At 50.1% G+C, this 7,084-nt stretch overlaps 1 protein-coding gene across 2 annotated transcripts in view; it reads right to left on the reverse strand.

Moving 5' to 3' along the window:
• The window catches only part of BTBD10 (BTB domain containing 10), a 91,504-nt gene extending 86,519 nt beyond the window's left edge, over positions 1-4,985 (reverse strand). Inside the window, exon 1 of one of the 2 annotated variants that reach the window (XM_036764580.1) lies at positions 4,274-4,985. The gene's annotated coding sequence lies outside the window, so the exon portion shown is untranslated. The remainder of the gene's footprint in view (positions 1-4,273) is intronic. The other variant, XM_036764581.1, reaches the window with a different exon arrangement.
• Positions 4,986-7,084: the final 2,099 nt, after the last annotated feature.

Genomic DNA, 7,084 nt, shown 5'->3' on the forward strand with positions numbered 1-7,084 from the left:
TAAGTTCCTTGAGGGCAGATATTACTTTACACTAAATTTTTGGAGAAGCACTCTCTCCTGGTTCTCCTCCTGCCTATTTTACTGCTACTTCTCAGGTTCCTTTCCTGGATCTTCATCTGGTTTGCACCCTTAACTGTAAGTGACCCTCAGAGTTCTATCCTGAACTCCCTTCATTTGGTAATCCCCTCAGTTTCCATGACTTAGTTACCATCTCTATGGGGGCCATCTTCAGTAGTCCTGTTCTGCATCTTGCCACTGGGTCCAAATGGCTCTAGAGAAAATAGTGAGGCTAGCGACTTTGCACAGCCCTCCCTCACTAAATCCAATTCACTTGCAAGTCTTGTCATCACCTTCTTGATGTCATGGTGTTTCAACAATCTGGCTAGCAGCTGTTGTGGGGGTGAAACCCAACAATAACCAGCTCACAGAATGCTGCAAGCGCAGGTTCTTTTCATCTGCTTCACTAAGGAAAACAATGCTAAGGGGTTAACAATCTCAATTTAATCCAGCATACAAATATCATTCACTTAGTTCAGGGGAAAGAGCCAGGACCCTGAACTTCAGAGCAAATACAAACAAATTACAAACATCGACAAACCCTGTTTGATTCAAATCCCAATTCATAGTTACCAGAGTTTAACCAAGTTCGAACATCCGGGCAAGCTGGAGGGCTCTTAACTACAGCTGCCTGGAGTCTCCACCTCAGCGATCCACCAAGAGTGGACCTACTTGGGGGGGAAGATACAATCAGACCTCCCTTCATGGGCCCCACCTGGAGCCCCACCTTAAGCCTATTCAAATGGGCAGGAAAGATCTTCTCATTTACTAATTGCCTTCACACATGGCCCTCTTCAAGAAAGGACAAACCACAACAACCATCTGGATGCTGATGACTCTCAAATCTACCTATCCTGTCCTGATTTCCAACCTCACATCTCCAATAGCCTTTCAAATTACCTTAAAATGAATATCCAATAGACATTTTAGACTCAACACATCCAAAACTGAACTCATTATATTTCCCCCTACACCCTCCCCACCTAATTTCCCTATTACAGTCAAGAGCAATACCATCCTCCCAGTCCCTCAGGCTCACAACCTGGGGGTAAATCTTGACTCCTCACTCCTCTCATCCCCCATGTCCAATCTATTTCCAAGGCCTGTCAAATTCACATTTGCAACATCTTCTTGAACACAGCTCCTTCTCTCCTCTGACACTGCCGGGAGGTAGTCATCACCTGACAGGAACTATTATAAGAGCCAAGTGATTTTCCTAAAGCACAGGTCCAATCATGTTGACTCCCTACTCAATGAAATCCAGTGATTCCCTGTCACCTCCAAGAACAAACACAAAATCTGTTTGGCATTCAAAGCCCTCCATAACCTAGCGCTCTCCTACCAGCTTACTCCCTACAATGTACTCTTCTATCCTGTGACACTGACATCCTGGCTGTTCTATGAACAAGACACTCCATTTCTTGGTTCCTGGCATTCTCTTTGGCTGCCCTTCATGCCTAGAATCTTCTTAGAGATCATTAAGTACTGCCTAAAATCCCACCTTCTACAGGAAGCCTTTCCCAACCTCTCTTAATTCTACTGCTTTCACTCTCTTAATTATTTCCTACTTACCTTACACAGTTTACTTTGTACAGTATTTGCCTGTTGTCTCCCCATTAGACTGTGAGCTCCTTGAGAACAAAGGATTGTTTTTGCCTCTTTCCCTATCCCCAACACTTAGCACATGCCTAGCACCTGGCACTTAAATGTTTACTATCATTTTATTTTTGTCTTCTCATCCCCAGTGCCCGGGATAGTACCTGGCACATTCATGGTGCTTCATAAGGGCTTAGTAATTGAATCATGTTAACATCTTCAAAAAGCATCCACCTCGGCAGTTTTATTCCTCCAATAAATCTTTTCATGGTCAACTTTTAAGGAAAGGTGATACAGCAACAGTACTGATCCTAGAGTCGCAATACCTTGATTTGAGTCCTGATTCTAACACTTAGTAGCTGTGTGACCCTAGGCAAATCACAAACCTAGGAAATGGTAACTTCAGGCAATGAGAATTTATTAAGTGATTTCCTACAAAAAGCTAGGGCAGTGGGCTAAGTGCTAAGAGATACAAAGAAGGGTACAAACCTTGTCCCTGGCCTCATCTATAAAATGGGGATGATAAGTTATAGTACTTTGCTATCAAAAATCTGTTGTGAAACTCAAATGAAATAGCATACATCAAGGTTTCCAACTATGTTGAATACGTCTAATTAGAAATTTAGAAAATTTTTTCCTTGAATGTACGTTCCTCCATTCTTTGTACAGGGGATCACGTAAGCAAATTATTGCATACACATGCTTTGTTGTTTTTTTTTTTCATTTTGTTGACACTTTTTTCCACCTTTATTCCTTGTTTCAAAAGAGTGGGCAGAGAAATGAGGGTGATGTAGAAACAAAAGTTGTCAATAAAAACGATTAAAAATAACATTAAATAAAAAAGAGAGCTCTTCCTTTCTCTAAGCTGAAAACTGTCTACTTCTTGCTACCTATTACTGACTCAGTCAGTTGAAAGCTCTTAAGAGCCTACTACGTGACATGCGCTGGTGGGGGTCCTTTGCGGAGAATAAATCTAAGGTCCCCTTTTCTATATCATGCTAACTTACTACCCTACACCCTCCCTCCGCTCTAACATCTGACTCTCCCACTATTCCTCACATGTAATTTCTAGACCCCCAACCTTTCTCTGGACATACTCATCAATGTCCTCCCTTAAAATGCAGTACTGAATACTCTGCTATGACCTGAGGGCTTTAAGTGTTCATCAGAACTATGACCCACCTCCTAATTTGGGGCATAATACTTCTACATACCCAACCTAAAATCAAAATAGCTTTTCTGGCCCCTGGTGCCTTCACATACTGCTGATTCTCACTAGGCCTACCCATCAACTAAAAGCCTCTTTCATATTAACCCCAGCTAGACCAAGCTTACCTCTTTCTACTACTTACCACACAGCTGAATTCCCAACCTAAGCGGAAATATCTTTATACAAGGTGTCCTCAAAAGTCCTAGATGTCTTTGGGGACACCCTTGTATTTCTTCTCCCATTAAATTGCATCCTCTCAAACAGGCCATTAGTGTTACCCTAGAGAGACCAACATCAGCTAACTCTCCTTCATGTTTATTTCTATAAATATACACACACATATATACACGTTTTATACATATATGTATAACACATTTTCTATGCGTGTAACAGCTATTGTCTACATGTGTGAAATATGTACATTTTACACATGTTTGTACATATATATGTGTGTATATATATATATATATGTGTGTGTGTGTGTGTTAATACACATACACATATATGCATCCCTATGGAGGGCAGCTAGGTGACAAAGCAGATGGAATGCCCGGTCTGGAGACAAGAAGACTCATCTTCCTGGGTTCAAATCTGGCCTCAGATAGTTACTAGCTGGGTGACCCTGGGAAACCGAGCTCTCTGTTATCTGTTATCACCCTGTTTGCCTCAGTTTCCTCACCTGTAAAATTAGCTGGAGAAAAAAATGGCAAATCACTCCAGTATCTTTGCCAAGAAAATCCCAAATGGGGTCACTTAGAGTCGGACACGACTGAACAAGTGTGTGTACACACACACACACACACACACACGTGGATCCCAGTTACCGGAATAATAAGATTCCATAAACGCCACCCCACCCCCCCCAAACAAGCCAACCAACCAAGGCGGGGGCGCAGGAGGCAGCAGGCGCGCCCGCCCTACCGCTGCGGCACACCCCAGGTACCCAGCCCCGCACCCCGCGGCATTTCCCGGGGCCGCGCAGGCTCCTTGCCGGGAGCTGGTACGATGTATGGGAAGAGGCGCCGGACGACTCGGAGGAGGAGGGCGGAGGAGCCCCACGTGAGGCGCTGTCACCGAACCAAAGAGGGCGACCGTGGGCAGGTCTCCGATCCCCGGGCTCCCCACGAGCCCTTCCCCCTCCCTGAGCCGCGCCCCCATTGTGATGCCAACCGGCTCTTCTCACGGCCGACCAGAGAATGACCGCCGGGGGGGGGCGTTGCCTGGGCGTGGAGAAGGAACCCGAGTGGGTCAGTCTGGATAGAGCCCGAGAAGTCTTAGTCGCCCGGGCCGACCAGCACGGGGGAGTGTGGGGTGGGGGCCCGGGGCCGTCCCCTCCACCCATCCCGGGTCCAGTCCGCGGCGCCGCCCCTCAGGTGCTCCCTCCCGGCCCGCCCTCCCGCGCCCTCCTACCTGCAGGCGGCCCTGCCGCGTCCGCCGGAGCCCGGGGGCCGCGGGCCGGCGGCGGGAGTGGGAGCGGTGCCTCCTAGCTCGCAGTCCGGATGATCGCCCCTCCTCAGCCGGCGCGGCCACGGCGGCCACAGCTGAAGAAGGAGCTGCCAGGGCAAGCCCCGGAGATTGCAGGCCGGCTCCGCTTCCTCCTCTCGCGAGAGCCTATGGGCCTGAAAAAGGGAGGCCCGCAGCGCTCTCGCGAGAGGCCTAAGCTCCGGAGCCGTCGCGGGGCGGAGTGGCGGGAGGGAGGCCGTTGCTGAGGGGCGGGGCCCCTGGGCGGGGCCTATCCTTAAACGCTGCCGCCCCGCCCCCCCACCTAGTCAGCTGGGCCAGTGACGCCCTCCTGGGCCTCTAGGGGCTCGCATGCTCTCAGGTCACAGTTGAGTTTCCGGGGTGGGCGTATCTCCCTGCTCAGGCTTGCCCTCTCCCCGGTCTCCGTTAGGAAAACACCGGGAGACCAACAGTTTTTCAAAGCCCATGGACCCTCGCGTGGAGGCCATAGTGGCTCTGATCGAGCTGGTGCGCAGACTCGGTGTGGACAATGACCCCACGAAGGGGGAGCGAGACGACCACCTCGGGGGAGGAGGGGATATCCGGGGAAAGGCGCCCGATGGCAAAGCCCCAGGCGACCATCCCGGGAGGCCGGCGCCCCGCGCCAGGTCCCCGAGCACTCGCTCCCCGAGGGCGCCCGCGGCCGGCGGATCTTCGTCAGCCCGAGACCTCGGCGTCCCCGACGGCGCCGCCCGGGCCCAGGAAGCGGCGCTCCGCCTGCAGAGCCTCCCGGGCCGCGACCGAGACCCCCGGCGCCCCGAGTGGGAGCTGCACCGAGGGGGCCCCAGGACCGCCCCGGCTGGCGCCCCGTCGCTCCGGGACCACATCGAAAAACTGGTGAAGAACCAGTGTGCCTTGCACGAGTCTCAGAAGTCCCTGCAGCTAGCCATCAGGGACCTGTCCGGCAAAGTGGACATTCTGGCCAGGACGATTCCGTCCGCGCTGGACTCCATCACCAGCACCCAGACGAACCTGGGCAAGAACCTGAGCTATCTCGGAAGACAGCTGTCTTCCATGGAGTCCACCCTGGACCGCTTTCACGCCCGGACAAACTCTGTTAGCAAGCCGGACGTGGCCGGACTGGCCTCGGCCCCTGGCCCCGCTGAGTCTCCCCTCGGCCCCGACCGAGCTGACCTCTATCCCAACAGAGACGTTGCCGGAGGCTTTATCTTTGATTAATTAATCCATTAAAGTTTTAACTTACAAAGGAAACCTAGAAGGGACTTCCCGCCTCTGCCCCAAGGTCTGTCAGTCTCGGGGTGGGTTTGAGAGCCTGGGGGCGGGGGGATGGACGCCTCTCTGGGGAGCCACACCTTCTAGATCTACTCCACCCAGTCAGCCCGCAGGAGCGTCTTTCCTCCCCATCTTTGTCATCCCAGTTTCCAGCTCTTCTTTTGGTTCCAGCCCTGGGCAGAAGGGGAGACACATAATGCCTTCTGAAAAAAATGTGGGGCTGAGAACCTCCAAGGATAATGAGGGAGTAATGGAGTTAGGGGTGTTGGACCCAGCACTAAAGAGGGGATCTAAGGGGGGTGGGGGCGGGAATCAGGCTTGGGGTGGGGGAAACGAGAGAGGACAGTCAGTCGGGAAGAGTTCAGGATCTTTCTAAGCTGTACCATAGTGGATGATCTTATAGGAAGTATAAATATCCCTTAAAACAAAGATGAGAAGAATGAACAGTGGAGCTAGGTCCGTTGGGGCTAGGGAGGGTCAAATGGAAAGAGTTGAAGGACTAAGCCTGGACCTTTTTCTTGTCTAAAAACAGAAGCCGTTCTGGGGACTAAACCAGAAAACAATGTCTGATGGTCATTCTGCCTATCAATCAACCCCTGGGTTTGTTGTAATTGAGAAGAGGGCAAGTGTATGCCTCCAGCATAGAAATACATGTAAGATAGGTGGAAGACAGAACACAAAGTAAACCCAGGAGCTCTTTTGGCAACAGCTGAGAATACCTGGGGCCTCTGAGATGAAGCAATCCCTTTATGGGCTACTGAGAGAAGAACCATTGACTTAGTGGACCTTAAAAAGGGAGTACTATCCCCATTTGCCTTGATTCTGTGGCTTGTTAAGTGAGTGAATGCTCTCTGGAATAGTGGAGGAGAGAGTTGGTACTCTTCCCCACCATGGCAAGCTGTGAGCTTTTGACCATGTATTTATGTACCTAAGGTAAAGCCAGAGCCTGCATTTGGGGCTTCCTCTTCTGTTTTGTTTTGTTTTTATTTCTTAATGCAGGTAACTAAGCAGGGATCCTGAGAATGTTTCCAACCTTAGAGGCAGTTTTATGAGTTCCAACACTAGAAATCCTGGGTCCCTCAGTCAGAACCAACTGGGAGCAGGTGAAGTATTCTATAACTACCCCAGTGCTTCTCTGAGAAGATCACCAGTGATAGGAGGGAAAGTGCAAGCCCTGGCCTTGCTTGTGACATGGACCTGGAGGAAATGGTTCAGACAAAGTTAGAGCCAAGGTGAAATGTAAAATGCTTATTTAGCAGTCTCACAAAACACATTTTTCATGTTTGCTTCAGCCTTCAGAAGAGTATAATAGTAGTTATGGTGTATGCATGTTTAAGACTTTTGTCAAGGCATGCTTGTGAGTCTCTTAGAGTATTTCTTTTGTATGGAGGAAATGTATAGCTGTCCTCTACCTGATCTACATTGTATATTGAGTACCTCATTTCTCCCCCCAGTTTGGGGGAGACTCTAGATGAGCCAAAACCTAAG

Source organism: Trichosurus vulpecula, chromosome 6 (genome assembly GCF_011100635.1).
Source record: "Trichosurus vulpecula isolate mTriVul1 chromosome 6, mTriVul1.pri, whole genome shotgun sequence".
NCBI classification, from domain to species: Eukaryota; Metazoa; Chordata; class Mammalia; order Diprotodontia; family Phalangeridae; genus Trichosurus; species Trichosurus vulpecula.